Here is a 17,654-nt window from a genome sequence, read left to right as displayed (position 1 = left end):
ACCGGCCGGCGGCTTTAATAGCAGTAATCAGTGCCTGTGTAAATACTCTTGCCTACTACTTACATAATTAGAATTTAATTGGATCATGTGTCTCCGCCGTTTATTCTAAAATTGGACCAAACCCCTCTTTAGGTACTGATTAATATGTGGCTGATGCTTGTTCCTCTTTCTAAGTTCTCGAGTTCCCCGATCTGAAAGTCGATTAAGAAAAACAGAAGTTAAAGTAAGTTTCTCTGTTTATTTTCCCCCTAAGAGGCGAGGGGAGCCCGATAGCTGTCGGTGCCGCTGGAGTACGGGCTTGCCGCACCGGTTCCCCATAGTCTGGTGTAGTCTTGAGGATGGCCGTATGTGCTCTTGAGGCAGGAGAAACGCTCAGCTAAACTCTGAGTTAACCAAGAAGCTGAGGCCTTTTAAGGGTTATATTAAACGTGGAGCAAGTTGTCTCCCCACCACCACCACCCCCGCCCCTCCTGTGATACAGAGATGAATAGGGCTAGTATAGGACTTGCTTTTTACTACCTGTGTTCTTTACCTTAAAGTTAAAAATCTGCCTGTAAGTTGCCAGCTCCTTTCAAAGTTGCTGACTACTTTTGATACTCCTTATTCTAAAGGAATAACCTTTAGGTCATTGTTTGTATGTCAAACATGAAGGTGCAAGGTGACTTTTTAAATGGATTCATTCTCTTGATAATTCTAATGCGTGTATTATAACCTGTCTAAATACTAGCCAGCTTCCCCAAAAGCTTTCTTTTGGAAAAGAGGGGGCTAATGTAAAATTTCTGACCTTCTGTATACTGGTTAATCCGTTTGTGAGTACTATTTGTAGCAGGCTGGGCTTGCTTTTCTAAAAAGCGACCTGTTTTTAGCCAAAGCAGAGTTCTTTTCAGTGCAACCCTCACAGGGTGCACAAGGTTTCTGTCCCGTGGCCTGCCACCTGTATGTTGTTGGTTCATTGACCTGAAGACTGCATCACTGTTACTTCCTAGATGTAAAACTGCCTCCTCCCAGCACAGTGGTTGAACATTAACAGAAAGCTGTCAAACCCTACTGTAATAAAGGAAGAAAATAAGAAAACTTAACTATTCTCATAGTGGCAAGCTGCTCAATGGGAGTGCTTTGTTGCAAGGATGCTTGCTGTACCAACCAGGTAGCTTGTGGGGGAAGAAGGTGCATGCCTTTCTCCTAGTGATGAAAGGATGCCCTATCATGGAGTATTGTGCAGTTTGTGCTACGCACAAGGGAGTCATTAAAACATGTAGCCAGTTGTTGGTCAAAGGTAAAACTTGGGTTTTTTCCTCCATGCTTAAACATGGTCTTGCAACCTGTCTTGCTGCCAGGAGGGAATGGATTAAATGTAAATGCAGCGATGAGGATCAGTAACCTAGGAAACTGTTCATTCAGATGCAGAAAGGTCTCTTCAGAATAACTCTGAATTTGATCATACTTTTCTATGGCATGTGATAATCTATTAATTGCTGTGCTACACCATCTTTTGTCTTTTGCAAGTCTCTGAAACTGGCATATTAAAGAGGATAGAGACTGAAATGATGCAAAGCTTGTTGGGTTTTCCTATGCAAGAAGAGCGCCAGGAGAGATACACTGTCTTAATCTACTGACTAATAAATAAGGAATGCCACGTGTTAGGAGTTTGAGTAGCAAGTTTTAAAATACACTGTTCTTAAAGTGGTCACAAGATGGTCCTGAATCTTCTTGCTGCTTCTCTTCTAAAAATCTTGGTATTTCTGATTGGGATGAGTAACTTTTAATCATACACTGCAACACCTGTGAAGAAGGCCTCACTTGAAACATTATTCTTTTTCTTAATTTAAATATTCCGTGATATCAGTGATAAATTACTCCGTATTATATTGAATGTTGGCATCCTTGCTTAGTTGTATACTGTGTCTTTTCTTGATTTCTTGTTAATACCTAGGTGCTTGGAACAAGTTAGCACCACTGGAGATCATACATTAGCAGTATCAGCGTGGTGAAAAATAACTTGAAACATTGTTTTTGTCCTGATGGTAACGAGCTCAAGCTTGTCTAGGTGTGGTATCTGGCATTTATCTTGTGTATCATAAGCATGCTTGAAGTCCCGTCCCTTGTTTTGTAACTTGCAAATTAGCCAAATTGCTTCTTTTTTATCTTGAAAACTACTGAAATTGATTTGGAGGATTAGCATAGCAATTCCCTGAAAATTAAAAAAGATCAAGAATAACTTCCATAAGTTCAACTGAATCTCCAGCTATTTATGTTTTTAGGCATACTGCTTTGGCTTCATCAACCAGTGACATGTGGGTGTTGCATTTGTTAAATTACTGTAATTAATTTACTATTAGTGAATTATACTCCATTGTCACTTTTACTGAGCAGCTTTGCATGCTGAAGTAGTGTATAAATATTAACTCTCTAATGTAACATACTTAAATCCATACTATGCTTGTTAATATGCCATTTGAATGAGAATATAAAAAGTATTATGTTATTGTATGCTAATGTATCGGAAAGTATGATCAGGTATTTTCTATGTTCCTTTAATAGGAACTGTAGTAACAATAGCCTTTCCTGACTGTGAGGGTCTGACGTTCCTTTCTTAACCTCAGGCTAGTGCACTATTTTGATCAACATATAATGGAGTAGCTAATGCTATGGAACCTTACATCTCATCTCAGGGAGAGTTCAATTCACTGAATAACTGGGCCCTTGGGCTCACAGAAGAGGAAAAAAAATACATGTGTTTAACTTTGTGCTGCAAGTGTGTCTGGAGTAGGCTTGGAGTACTAAGCAGAGCGAGACCCAAATTCCGTAAGATCCTATGGCACTCCCAGATGCAGAGGTCAAACCTGTGCATGACGTTCAAGCACTTTCTTGCAACACAGTGTTAAGTATCGCTTTAAAGGAAGCTGGAAACACTGTTATTGGGGAATTTTGACCCGTTGTTTCCTGCTCTGTTCATCAGTGAATGGGACTTCCCCTCTCTCCCAACCCCAAAGTAAATGTTCTTACCTTCTGTTAAAAACAGTGTGTAGAAGAGTTGGCACTGAGATCCGCAGTTATTTTTTCCACTGTGTTTTTAGGTGGTAAGTATCCCTGTGTAGACTGTCAACACTGCACCAAAGCTAGGGCTGTAGTTACAATCTAGTTTGTTTCTGTCAATGATGCTTGCAGCCTTGATTCAGCTAAAAATGGAAGGTCTTGTAGAATTTTCTTGCTTTGGGTAACTAAGTGATGTGCTACTTCCCTCATTGAAAATGTTGACACCTCCTCAGAACCCACTTCATGTTTGTAATCCTGTTTCTGGGTGATCGCAACAGGGAGAATTTTCAGTGAAAATACCTAGTATAAGTATCCTTCTGGTGTTCACATTTAAATCTCTTACTGGGAATGTTGTTATAGGCCAAGAATAAAGCCTTTAAATATTTTTTGTTTTTGTCTTCAAAAGTCTGATAGGGAAAAGTATGTAAAAATTCAAGTAAAGATAGCAGAAATGTTGCGTATTGAGTCTTATAAGTTTCCACATCAGTTCTTCGTTCACAGACTCAGAGAATGGTCAGGGTTGGAAGGGACCTCTGGAGATCATCTAGTCCAACCCCCTGCTAAAGCAGGTTCACCTACAGCAGGTTGCACAGAGTCGTGTCCAGGTGGGTTTTGAACGTCTCCAGAGAAGGAGGCTCTACAACCTCTCTGGGCAGCCTGTGCCAGGGCTCTGTCACTCTCAAAGTAGTTCTTCCTCGCATTCAGATGGAACTTCCCACGTTGCAGTTTGTGCCCGTTGCCCCTTGTCCTGTCGCTGGGCACCACTGAAAAGAGCCTGGCCCCATCCCATTAGAGTTGATAGAGCAGAAACTGTAAAAATATTATACAAAATCTCAGATTGTGTTATATACAGTTTCATATGATGCATTTCTAGACAGATTTTAAATATATAGTGTTGTCAGATACAATTGTTGACAGCTTTCAGGCCTATGTCAAGACTTGGGGTAATAATTTGGAGATTAAGTTGTGTCTGTTCAACTCGATTAGGAGAAGGAAGTTTATTACATTCTTCTCGCACCAAATAATGATCAGGCTTTTTTATAAAGTACTTTACTGTGCAGGATTTATCACCAGCTACTGAATATACATAACATAATATGGGTAGAACCTTCTAGGTATGTTATAGTAGCATTTGTTTGTAATAATAGCTGGTAGAAGTAATGAATGAATTCTTCATTCTGTAGAAGAAGGTTCACAAAAGCCTCAGGTTATAACCTAACTGATTTGGTGATTGTGGGAAGTAGATATCAGTACAAGAATGATGTGAAGTCTCGGAAAAGAAACTTTTTAGACACCTCTCAGACTGCCTAAACAGCCACATCTTGTTTTGTTTTCCATCTGATTTGTTTAGTTATATGGTACGTTTGAGTATGTTCTCGAGGTTCTCTTCATCCTTCTCACACCTTTTTTGGAGGGAATACAACTGTCTTTTGGTCACTCTCTTGCCCTTCCCTCCCAGTGCCACAGAAGTACTATTGCTTTAAGAAATTGTGAAACTCTTGAACACTTCAGACTTCAATGCTGCTCCTGTTTTGCTTAAGCCAAAGTTGTAGCTCTGAGGTCTTTGCGCCCTGACTTGGGAGAAGTGTTGGGAAATGTGCTTTGCAGTGAGACTGTTGGGATGCCCTCTGTGTGTGAATCACGTTAAAAGCAGTGAAATTTGCTATTGCAATTTGAGCCTGTATGCCTTGATATACTGCTTGACGTACTTTCTCTTCCTGACAGTTGGAATTTTTTTTTGGTGCTTGAGGAAGGCCGGTGAACCTTTGATACAATATATGTTTCTCTAAATTACTTCCTAACCATTCAGAATGAGGAAAGAGTATAAAGATTTAGTCCAATAAAAGCTATAACTTTTCCATACAAATTGTGCCTTGTTTTAAAGTTACAATAACATTTTTCTGTTATTTGCTCTTATGAATACAAAAATTCCTATGTGCATTTTCAGATAGTTTTGCTGTTGCAGTTCATAGGTCTTACAAGGTGCAGAACAACGAAAGCTAAGAGACTGTCTCTGCTTTGGTGTTTTGATTTATTTCTTTTTACTTGGCTGCACCAGTGAAACACAATCATATCCATGTTTGTCCACTTTGGAAAAATGAAAGCAGTAACAGTGAGAGGCTGGCTGAGGTCTGCTGATTGTAGAAGGTTAAAATGGAGACTGATCTGAAAGCTGAGAGAAATATAAATGTGTCTGTACATGTAAATGTAACTTCACAACAGCCACAGATATGGGGAGGAGATAGATGTATACCTCATTTTCTCTTCGGTGACACCAATGAGTTGACTCCAAAGTGAGAGAGAAGAGTCACTTCTGAAATCTCTGAAGGTGCAGGAGGTTTTAGAAATGTATTACCATTGCATTAACCAAAATACAGATTCAAAGATCCAGCGTGCTAGGAATGCAGTCCAAGGATAAATCTATCGATAAGGAGTTTCAGAAGAGCTGTTCTGACAGATGGGTTTGAGGAACCTGATCTCTTTCCAGGGTCTCAGTCTTGCTGTGTTTAGCGGGCTCTTCTGTTGTTCCCCCATACATACAGCGAGCAGCATACTGGTCCTGGCTGGCAGCAGAGATGTAAGCTCCCCTAAGGAGGGGACAGGGAAAAGTATCAAAAAGTCCAGCACCACCACCCACCTGCTCTGGCTCAGCCAGGAGAGTGCTTTTAGTCTCAAATGTTAAGTGTTTGGACAAATGAGCTAAAATAACTGTTTGGATCTTCTGGTAGTACTAGTGAAGCCCCGGGAGCTGTTTTGTTGCCTTCAGTTGGAGACAGGTCTTTGTGATAATGAGAGGATTGAAGCACTGGAGTAAAGACTAAAGTGAGTGGTAGAGGATCTTTGGAGGCCTTCTTTTTCTTCTCTTGGCTGGTAAACAAAAGGGGTTAGGAGAAGTGAAATAATAAAAATGGCAGCACTGCATTTAGGGGAGAAATGTAAACAGTTAACAGACTGAAGAAAAGGAAGCAGCCTAATTGTAATGGCATATATAAATATTTCTTTTGGCTATCAAGACAGCGAAAATACCTGATTGAGCATTTGCAGTGCCAGTTCAAACAAAGGCCTTCCCCTTTAATGTCTTCTGAATACCTGTCCAACCCTGATATCCTGACAGTGTGCCTCTCCTCATGTTCTCTCACATAATTGCAGACTAGTCTTCAACAACCTCCCAAGTAATTTCTTTGTCTTACAAAGAAAGCCTTTTGTAGCTGCTAGAAATTCAAACCTATTTTTAAAAGACTTTGTCTACCCATCTGTTTGGGTAAGTTCTCTCGTGTTCTTGCCAGCTGCTCGTGGAAAACTTCATTGTGTAAATGTTCTTCATTTGCTGTCATAGCCTTACATGAAACTTAAGTTTTGAATAATGTTATGAAGATTTTTTAGTAGGTTTTCCCTTCTATTTGCAGATGCATGAACCAAATCTATATTTTTTTCAAGCTTTTTTCTGCTGTCTGCTGCTCATTAATGGTTTAATTATTTTCAGGAGAGTTGTATGGTCATTTCTACAGATTGCATTCATTTACGAAGGTAATGGAACATGCTGTTCTTGCAGATGTTTAATGCATGAAAAGAAACAGTAAGAAACCTCCAAGTGCTCTGTGTTTCTATTTTGGAATATCTTTAAAGACCTGCATCTTACCAATCAAAAGAAAACAATTTGTATAAAAAACACAGTTACCTAAGTAAAACCAGAACAGCACTTCTTAAGCATCCAGGAAAGTGGTTTTGCTGTCTACTCTCTGGTTAGATATTTCCTAAGCAAGTGCCTATGTTCCCACTGCCACCTTTCCTTGGTAAATGATCATCGTGACCTTCATAAGGATGTCTCAGTGTGCATCCAGAGCTCTTTGTCTGTTGTTTGGTAGGCTGCAAGTTCCTGACACTTGCAAAAACGTGAGGGTAAGCCACAGAAAAAAATGAGGCTGGTTCTCACTTTCACTCAGGACACGCTTCTGTTTTCTGCATGGAAATTGCATACTGTTGACCCAGAGACATCAGGAAGCATGCAGGAAAATCTTGTAGGGCTCATGATGCCTGCCTGCCAAACAGAATATGAATTGTTGTGTGGGATTTGACTCCATTACTCTTAGTCATCTTTAGGAACTGAGCTACCTGGGTGTTGTTTTCTTCCTTGTCTGCTCTGTCTAAAAATCAGACCACCAGAGACTGTGAATAGTCCCCAAAGGGTGGGTGTGCTGCATACCATTGTGGATATTTTTAGTAGATTCTGTTTGCTGACTGACTCGGTGTGCTATAAATACAGAGTTCTCATCTGGCGTGCACTTTGCATGTCTTCTAGTAACTTACAATAAATTAACCTAAGAATATTGGCAAGTAATAAATAAACTGTTGCAATTTATTTGGCTTTCCATATGAAGTGTCATTTATATAAAGCAATTATTTAGCAATATTTGAACTGTAAATGGCTTTTAAAACTAGTGGTGTTCCAAAACACTTCCTAGTCAGGCTCCCATAATTGGTCCCCATGTCAGATTGATTTATGCTGCAATTTCATTATGGTTTTAAAAATTGAAGGTGGAGTGTTTAGATAGGAGAGGTTAGTTGAGCGTCTGGAGTAGTATCAATACTAGTAAATTATATTATTTGTTATGTCAGTACTAGCACGTTGCCTGAACATGCCTAAAGGCTATTCTGTGGGAAAAAATTGAGCTTTAGTTATGATTCTCCAGGATTTTTTTTTTTTTTCATAAAGCATAGGTGTCTATACATTTGCTTGAGTTGAAATATGGTTAAGGCACATATCACATTTTTTAAATCATGAGGACTCAATGCAAAAAGGGGAGAGACCCATGTCTTATTAAAATACAGATGTATCTGTCTTTGAGTATTGAATTTGATAGAAAATTGAAAGATGGGTTCTTGCTGAATTGTGCTGAGCGTAACCTAAGTGCAGTTCTTCTGTACTGCTAAAATGAAAACTGTCATAGTGTACACCAGCAGACGTGGCCTTCATGAAAGAAATTTAAAACTGGTGAAGTTCTCCATGTGCAGTGAAAGGTCTGCCTGGAAGTGCTTTCTGCATATTGCCTGAACACACGACAGTATGTTGAGAATCTTAAAAAAATTCTTTCATAATGAAATCTGGACCAATCTGGTGATAGTCTTTCAGAAAACTTACAAAATAAACTGTCTTCTTGCCAACAATCCTAGATAGTTCCCTGAAAGTCATGTTGCTTTTGAATCCTGACTTCCTGCAGCTATCAGGAGTTTTACTTCTTGTGGACTGAAGACCATCACCCGTCCTTGATTCTTGAGCATGAATATGGATTGAAGTTCCAGTATGGGGAAGAATCTAGCCTGTCTTGAGAAAATGCTGTGGCCCTACCAAAGAGAGCAGAGCATCATCAGCCAAGCAAGTTTCGGAGAGATAATGGTGGACAATCTCCAGAATATAAAGAACAGTGACAGTAGTAAAGTGCAGTTCTGTATGTCATTTAACTGCTTTCACCATGAGGCAGTCCTCTTTCTTCTCATTGTCTTTTCTGCAGCAGTACGGATGACTAGAATAGCCTAAGGTGCCAGACTTCAGGACTTGCTGTCCATTTTCTTGGGTGTTTTTCTGTCCGTTGGGAAGTATTAGTTTAAAATCACACACCTGCATTCTGAGTATTGGAAGGGATGCTATGCTTGTACAGCAAGTGGCTCAGGGCTCCTGTAGTCTTTTAAACTGGGTAAGTGTGATTCATCTTCAGAGGTAATTTTGATGAAGTATCCTGAAAGGTAGTATTACTGAGTTCAGGTGTGAAGTGCCCAAATACAGGGTTACCTATGCAACTCTCTTCTGGAGGTTTTTAATTTTCTGGTGTTGTGATTTTGCAACCTTAATGATCAAGTAGGGTTGCTTTGAGTGTTTGGGTTTGGTTTTTCATCCCCTTATCCATGTGGCTATATCTATTAGAGATAGTCAGATCTGTGTGGATACATACTTGTTGGATTTCTCTTTTGGGAGTACTAGTAAATATATGACAAGTACATTGAGTTCAAAACAAAATAAAAAAGACCCCACTTTGTTATAGCTGTATCAATCTATTAACAAATTACAATTCCAAAATAATAAAACACAATTGTAAAACTAATTCTATATTTTTAAACTGCTGTGTAAAGAAATAAAATACCTGCTCCACCTGTGCAATAGAGCCATAAGACTGTCGGTGGCTGAAGAGAAAGGATCTGCCAGAATAGCATGGGAACGAAAACAGCATGAAATTCACATGTGTGAAAGGGCAGCATGCTATCAAAGAAACACCCTTTGAATATCTAATTCAGCTGTCCTAACACTGGGATACTAGATGATTAACATTTAGAAACCAGATGACAAGTGTACTGGCTTTGCCTTGCTTCTTAAGGACTGAGTTCTATTACTCTTCAGTTAGCTTTCACTGTGTGTTCTACAGCTCAGCCTTGGATTAGTTTATATCGGAATGTTTCGTATCTGTGAATTCGTGTGTTTTGTAAGCGATAACATTTTCAAAGACAGATGATACTGGGCTTCTTCATAACCATGGATGTGAAAACCCAAAGTGTTTAAAATGCTTTTGAATTAAAATACAATACTGAAACAGCTTCCAATTTGGAGGAAATACAGATTCCATTGCTAGCATAATAAAACGTGTGCTAAAATAAACCTTGGTTTTCACACACTTGATAAGACCAAGATCCAGTGATAGTGTGCAACTAGGGAGTGGAGGAAGTGTTCCTTGGAAATGTGTTTGCAGCAGAGCTAGTCTCAAAGAAATGCAAATAATGTGTTTTATGTTGTACAAAGCGAGGGGGATGATGTGTTCAACCCAGGTTATTCTCCCTTGTGTCTCCACTGTGCCTCTCCAGTTGTAAAGCACACAGTTGTGTTCAGCTGATGGTCAAAAGGAAATGGACACATTTGGAGCTGGAGGGCAAGAGTTCCTTCTAGCGGGCTGGGTGGGCATATGTGAATTCCCTCTACAGGTGTGCAGGCAACTAACCTTTTAAATGTATTTAATGATTGCATACTTGGCTTTAAAGCTTTATTCAGAAGAAATGTTCAAAAGAGTTTTAAGTTCAGACGATGTAATTCCATCACCTTAAACAGTTTAATATGTTAAGGAGATCCATTCATTTGTGAGAAGTAGGCTTCTCACTTATTAATTAAGCTTTACGAAGACCATTTGAGCCAAGAGCAGTGCTGAGATTGTTCCTGTCCACACAGATAAGGCAAGTTTATGCTGTCGTGGAACCTGAGGTCATGGAGTGGTTGTCAAAAGCATTCCAGTTTTTAGATTCTGGCCAGTATTGATTCTCTTTTAGGGATTGGCTAGCTGTAATCTCTGATCAAGGTAGTTTTGACTACAGGCTAAATATTTGTTTAAAAAAACCTTTAAAATATTTGACCTTGGTTTTTTTATTTATTATTAAGTGACAGAACAAAAAAAATTCCAGGACCTCTGCTGCAGCTCTTGCTTTTAGTAATACTAGAAAAGTCAGTAGGAATTAATGTCTTTAACTTCTTCTAACTCATGGAAAAAAATAATATTCTTAGCAGTCTTTTATCAATGCCGAATATGAATTGCCTTATATTTGTTGTAACACATGGCAGTCTTTCTCTGCAAAATACTTGCTTATGTGTGGCTGTTGCCTGATTTTTTAGTAGTGGGTTAATGATACTGACCTCCATTTTAGCTGAATTTTAATTTGCCGATGAAAATACTGGCATACAGATTTTGTATTTTATCTTGGTATTTTATTGATGAAAAACATGTACTCGGCAGCAAAGCTAGAAGCAGCCAAAAGCATCCAAAAATGAAGTGGATCCCTGTTGAAGTATACTGGAGGAGTGGTTCTCGTATTTTGCTGTCCACAGGTTGTTCCTTCCATCTCTGCCATTCTACCGTTGTTCATTAGTTAACTAATGAAAATGGCAGGGTAGTGTGTAGGTGTAGTGTGGTATTGAATGAGGGTGTAGCATGGTATTCAATGGTGTTGGCTTTTCAAATCTGAGAAGCTATGCAGCCAAGTTGTTGGTTTGGTGGTGTGTCTGGATTGCTAATTATGCTGAGAAACAGGGTGCTGGGTTAGTGTAGCTATACAGCCTTTTAATAATGAAACTTACTCCAGCTACAGCTCTGATATAATGAGCTGAGTATGGGAGACCTGAAGATATTCTGGTCTAGATGAGATGATATCAGTTTGGGGACTACTCTGATTTTTCCCCTTGTTTTGCTCAACAAATAGCTTGCAGGTTAAGTATGCTGAGGGGATGCATAATTTGCATAATTCCTTGAGGAAGGCTCTTAAATGCTTGCAAGCAGTTAAACATCTTTACTTCTATTTAGCTATAATATTTGTAAAATGTTCTGCATTTTAAAAAGTGCTGCAAAATACCAATTATAATATGCATCTCTAGGGACTTTTTTGTCTTTCCCATCATCAATTTGGACTGGTTCTGGGCCATTCAACAGCTGTGTCCCATGGCAGCCTAATTCTAATTGTAAAACTTTGTTAGCTGTAGCATGCAAGCATTCTTTGGAATGTTTGAAAAAAAATATTTGTATTTTGTATTCAACACGTGGCTGGCCTGACACTATCCACAAAGATGCAAAATTAAAAAGAGTGAAAAACATAAGCAACCCAGGAAACTTTAACCTCAAGGGAAATCCTCTGAAGAGGATGCTGTATTTGTAAGCAAGGGAGAGGAGGACAAGGAGTCCTTATGGAATGGTGGTGTTCAGTGTATTACTCTTACTTAGAGAGAATCTGGATGCTCAGATATGTGTGCAGATACAATTGTTTTCCCACCTCTTGAAGTGTGATCCTGTGACACACTAAAGCTGTGCATGCCTAGTTTATTGAGAGCCTCTCGTTTTTTCTTCCTTTTCTCTGCCCTCTTGCTGTTTTCTGTGTGGATGAATCACCTTACTCACAACACCTGTATTAGTAACTGAAGTGCTATTAGAAACAAAAATAAATATGCAGAAATACTGATATAGCTGTTTCTTAAAAATGTTCCTTTAAAAAAATAAATAAATGTGTCTTAGTTTAGGACTCTTCTTTTTTTTCCTAGAAACACTTCATTTTGGGTATTATATTTACTTGGGATTTTAAGTTATTTATCCTAGTTTTATCTAGTAATAGTGCAAGGTGACTTTTTAAATGGATTCATTCTCTTGATAATTCTAATGCATGTATTATAACCTGTCTAAATACTAGCCAGCTTCCCCAAAAGCTTTCTTTTGGAAAAGAGGGGGCTAATGTGAAATTTCTGACCTTCTGTATACTGGTTAATCCGTTTGTGAGTACTATTTGTAGCAGGCTGGGCTTGCTTTTCTAAAAAGCGACCTGTTTTTAGCCAAAGCAGAGTTCTTTTCAGTGCAACCCTCACAGGGTGCACAAGGTTTCTGTCCCGTGGCCTGCCACCTGTATGTTGTTGGTTCATTGACCTGAAGACTGCATCACTGTTACTTCCTAGATGTAAAACTGCCTCCTCCCAGCACAGTGGTTGAACATTAACAGAAAGCTGTCAAACCCTACTGTAATAAAGGAAGAAATTTGGAAATTGTGATGTACATTTTTCTTTTTGTTAGTATTTTGAAGCATGCAGAAGTTAAAACTGGTTAAGCTTGCTTCCTCAAAGATCTAACCATGTAAATATGCTGTGCATATAGCACAAGGCATTAAAACCTGGAAGTTAAATGTCAACATATTAAACTCTAATCCTTTCAGGTTTCTGTTTATGCCTTAAAAAATTTGTAAATTTACAAAAATTGGGTGCTTGTAATTCAATTTCAGACGTGGAATTTCATATAGTAGTAGGAGTCTAAGAAAAGCTTCAAGTCAGTACCTTGTTTTTCCTGCATTTTCTCTACTGTAGTTTCTCTGACATGTTTAGCTTTGTGCTCCTTCAGGCAGTGATGACAAATGTACTAGTTACAATGTTTTTAAGCTACTGGTACAGCTAAAACACTATGAGGACAGCTTTGCTGAAGTCGGTGAGTCTTGCAAGGGCAGAACTCTTGTTATACTTACACATCTGCCTTGAAGACCATAGTTGGATCTGTCAGGAATTTTCATATATATCTGACAAGGACTCCTTCCTCTACTGAAGGAGCAGAGCTCTTTCTGTAATCTCAGTATTCACATCTTTAAATTGTTAGATTTATAGCCCTCTGGAGAAACTCCTAAACTGCAAGCTAATTTTAATGGTGCTTTCTTAACTGTGAAAGTCAGTGAATGGTATGACAATTGAACCCTGTAATTGAGGATTAAGAATATCACCTTAAGTACTTGTCTGTAGAGGGGTAGGTATAGAGGAGAGATACTTTGTCAGTTACTGCTGTATCCAATACTTCAGCACTGCATTCTCCTTTCTCACACTGTTGGAAAACAACAGGCCTTGCTCTCGACATTATAAATGAATGTTTATGATTATTTTTAGGCTAGTAGGCATACAATGTCTTTTCTTCACAAAGCTTTACACAAAAGTGGTTACAAGAAGAACACGTTTATTTCTAATGAGTGATGTGTGGGTGAAAATCTCTTTGCTCATGATCATAGCACTTGAAGGGACCTTGAGGTTAACAGTTCCTTCCTGGCATGGAATGTGGGGTCAGCTGGGTTTAGCCTGTTCCAAGCAGATGATGTTTATCTATTCTTTATTAATTTCTTAATGGAAAATCATCTATTTCCTTGGGTATTTTATTTTGACAACTAATTTTGCCATTGGAAATGTTCCTTATAAGCAAATTACTTAATTTCACAATTGATTTCCAAATTTGAATGCAGAAATTTGTGATTGATGCATTTTTCTTAACAGTAGTTCTTTCTTCATTACAAATGTGAAGGGCTCTTGTTTCCTTTTTAATTGTACTTGAATCTTTCTAGCTATTAGATATGATTTCAACATGGAAATGTAACTGAAAGGGCATTTATTGCACTATTACAGTTTATTATATCTCAGTTTTTATATTTGCTTACTTCAAATTAGGCTTGTAGAAGGCTCTGATTCACTAGATGTGCCTGACAAAAAAGGGCTAGAGTGGTAATGAAGCAGACAACATTTAACAATAAAGTAACTGTCTTAAGTGTAAGTTGCTGTTCCTGTCAGTGACTGTCTGCCTAGCCAGATTCAAGGATAGATTGATAAAACAATTAATTAAAAGCAGACTTATGTAGAGAGTTCTCTGTTACTACCATTTGTGTTAGCTAGTAAACTTGAAGCAACTTCTTCCTTTATAAACAGGCAAGCCAGCTGCAATTATTCTTTTAAAACTCAAAGCACCTTATTGGGCTGTGAACAACCTTTCTATAACACAGACAAAAGTACATTTGTGACTGTGTATGCAAATTGGCACTAGTGCTGTATAAATAGAGGAGCATTTCAGGTTTGTGTGGTTTTTTGGTTGCGGTGTTTGGATTTGGGGTTTTTTTTTTATATTTGCATATTCCTCATCATCCTTTGCACAAACTGAAATTAGTATCTTTGTGTCTTTAAGCCATGAATCTTGCTTTCAGACCATTAAAAAAACATTAAAAGGTCTCGATTCTGGCCTGGCTGCAGAAGACAGACTTCATTTATTAATAGATCTACTTGTGTCGTTGTGGTATTTAGCTAACTGCACTTAATAACAGGATTAACAAAAGACGAATAATCGAGGACGAGTTGTTCAGTGTTGAGTGCACACTCTGTAGAAGCCCAACGGAGGAAAACCCGAAGCGCCGGGCCAGCCGCGCCAGGCGGGAGCTGTTCAGCACCCGCGCCCTGGACAGCTCAGGGGAGGCCTCCTCCGCGGCCGCTGCCCCCGCTGCCCCCGCTGCCCCCGCTGCCCCGCCCGCCGCGCGCCGCCGTCCCGAGCCGGCAGGTGAAGCAGGGTACCTTGCAAGAATAGTGCCTTTCGTGGTGGGCCGAAGCTTTCTGGCTGGGCTGCTGAATTGTATTTCAAAGATCAAGAGTTTGTGAGAGACTTTCACTTGTCCGGGTTCCCAGCGGTACAGAAAGCAGCTTGACAGCCTTGAGAGTAGACCAGATGGATTTCCCCTGGAAGGCTTTTTGTAACTCTTTCTAAATCTGACTCATATACCTACCATTCCTATGTGTTCCTGTTGGGTTTCTTTGGTTTGGTTATCTGGGGCTTTTTTTTTTTTTTTTTTTTTTTTTGGGTTGTTGTTGGGTTTTTTTGGTGTGTTTGTTGTCGTGTCTTCTCCCCGCCCGCCCCCCCCCCCAATCTGACTTGGGATTCAGAAGCTCAATCTTCATCTATTTGTTCACTTTTATCCAAGAAATAGATTTCTTGTCACAGCTTTCCCAAACGTGGTAAGCTAGCTTCCTTGTTCTTAGTTTCATCTCTGTTATTTGTTCTTTCATGTTGTTTAAGGACTTTCTGGAGCTAGTTCTCATTTTCTGCTAAAACTTTTGTTAGTCTTGTAGTTTCAACTGAACTTCCCTGCTTGGTTCCTTCCAGTAAGTGGAAGTAGAAAAAGAAAATGGAGGTTATACAGATCCTTTCTGTTGTCACGCTGCCTGTTCAGTTTTCTTTGACACTATGTGACACCACTTTTTAAAATGAAATTATTAAAATATTTGACCTTAAGTGATTAAAAACCTGGAGAAACTTCTGATATGTTTTAAATTAGTATTAAAGATGCCTTGAGCAGTAGGAGGCTCACTGAAAGATTAGCTTTTTGAAATAGCACTAGTCTTTCTTGACAAGAGGTTAAAATCTAGAAAGCAGTATTCTCAAATATTTACTTTTGGAAAGGGATAGTTATGCATCTAGTAATGCTGAGGTAACAAGATAAGATCCATCTTTTGTGTGGAGGAAAAAGAACAAAACATGTAAATAATTAATTTCGCTTAATGGCTTTCAAAGCCAAGATGGAAAACACAGTAATACTTTGATTCATGTGTGAAAACAGGGTTTGTAAATACTTCAGTGACCTTTTTCCTTTCTTTTTATGACGCTGCTGCAGAGAGCTATGTGGTTTCAATATTTTTTCCCTATCATTAAGTGCAGTTTATTTAAGATAGTATGTGCTTTTTTTCCTACTTAACTGTTATCTTTTTACAAATGTCTTGCAGGATTTTCCTTAGGGGTGGGAATCCTAAGTAAATTTTATTTCCATTTTGTACTGAAGACCTTTCAGTATGCTACCATACCATTATCCTAGCTTCTGTAAGAACATCAGCAGCTTTATTCAGTTTGCTACAAAGCAAATATAAAAGGAGGCCACATGCATATCTTACACTCCTTCCCTACTGGAAGAAATAAAGTGAATTTCAAGAGGGAAACAAAATAAACGTGTTTTGATTTTCAAGTGTTAGAGTACATGCGTTTCAATTTCTAAATGAAAAATGGAAATTCCATCATTAAACAAAATTAACATTAGAGTTTCCTTAATGTCCTGGAAAAGCTGTGTTTCAAAATTGGTTGTCCCTAACTTACGGGTAACTTTGCTTTGTTTGGGTTGGACCTCTGCCGTATATCTGGGAACTGTGGCAAGCTATTGGGTAATTTCCAGGGTTGCATTGCACTTTTCAATGTATTTTTTTCTCCCCTTAAACTTCCTTCATTGGAGAGATGATATATAACGTGATTTTATTTATAGGTCAAAGGTTTTTACTGAAGTCGCATTCTAGAAGTTATTTCCCTGGCATTCTGATTTCGTAGGTTTGGTATAAGAACGGTTTGTTCCCTGAGTACAGAAACATAACGGAGATAGGATAGTAAATGAAACACTATTCATATTTGCTTGGATGGGGGGGACACATGGTTGGGGTATTTATTTACATTTAAATAAATCTAAAACCTACTTTAACAGATTAGCCAGTGCGAGACAAAAGCTGATAGTGGTGGGTTGGTCTTTTTTTTTTTTTTTTCCTAGCATCATTTTCAATTTCTTTCTGTCTCTGAGGGAATAGGAGTTGATAATAAAAGTTGTCATAACTGGGGCGGTAGGAGTTGTCCCTGTATCTGTTATAAATTGCTCATCTAGTAGTCAGTTGTCTGTTAATATGGACAGCTACAAAGATTTTCTTTTTTTGGTACATTTGAGATTAGAATTTTGGTCTAAATAGGTTTTAAAGACTCAGATTTGTGTATGCATGTTCTTGCCAGAGTATTAATAGATTAGAAGACTATATTGTTCTTTTAGTACTTTGAATTTATTCCAGAAGGCTTGCTGTTTTATTTTGCTGAATGGTACTACCCCTCAACTTTGTGAGACACCAGGCTGGGTTAAGAGCAACAATAACATACTGCAGGATTTATAATTCCACCTATGTTGTAGCTTGAATAACATTAACATGTTGAATTGATGTAAATGCATCTGAAACATTGATTTATTTATTTTTTTTAGAGCCTAAATGAACTTTTTTTCCTCTTGAAGCTGTCACTGTATGGTTCCAGAGTAACTAGGTGACAGTGTAACAGGATTAGCCTGTCTCAAGATCTAGTGCAGTTTGTGTGAATTTTGTTGTAGGTAGAAACGTGATGAATGAGTCAAAGTGGTTTTCATTTTTCTTTCTGGAAGTCATTGCATAGCTGTTAAGTGCTGTGAACTCCCTTCCTTAACTAAGAGCTTAATTTTCAATTTTGTTTTGAATGTCTGTCAATAAAAATTGTACTACC

The 17,654-nt window shown here is 38.5% G+C and overlaps 1 protein-coding gene across 2 annotated transcripts in view; it reads left to right on the top strand.

The window, feature by feature from the left end:
• Positions 1 to 17,654, top strand: part of ZNRF2 (zinc and ring finger 2) — a 60,738-nt gene that overhangs the window by 1,224 nt on the left and 41,860 nt on the right. The gene's annotated exons all lie outside the window — the stretch shown is intronic.

The sequence above is a fragment of the Falco peregrinus genome, chromosome 5 (genome assembly GCF_023634155.1).
Source record: "Falco peregrinus isolate bFalPer1 chromosome 5, bFalPer1.pri, whole genome shotgun sequence".
Lineage (NCBI taxonomy): Eukaryota > Metazoa > Chordata > Aves > Falconiformes > Falconidae > Falco > Falco peregrinus.
This window is presented reverse-complemented; position numbering and strand designations above follow the sequence as displayed.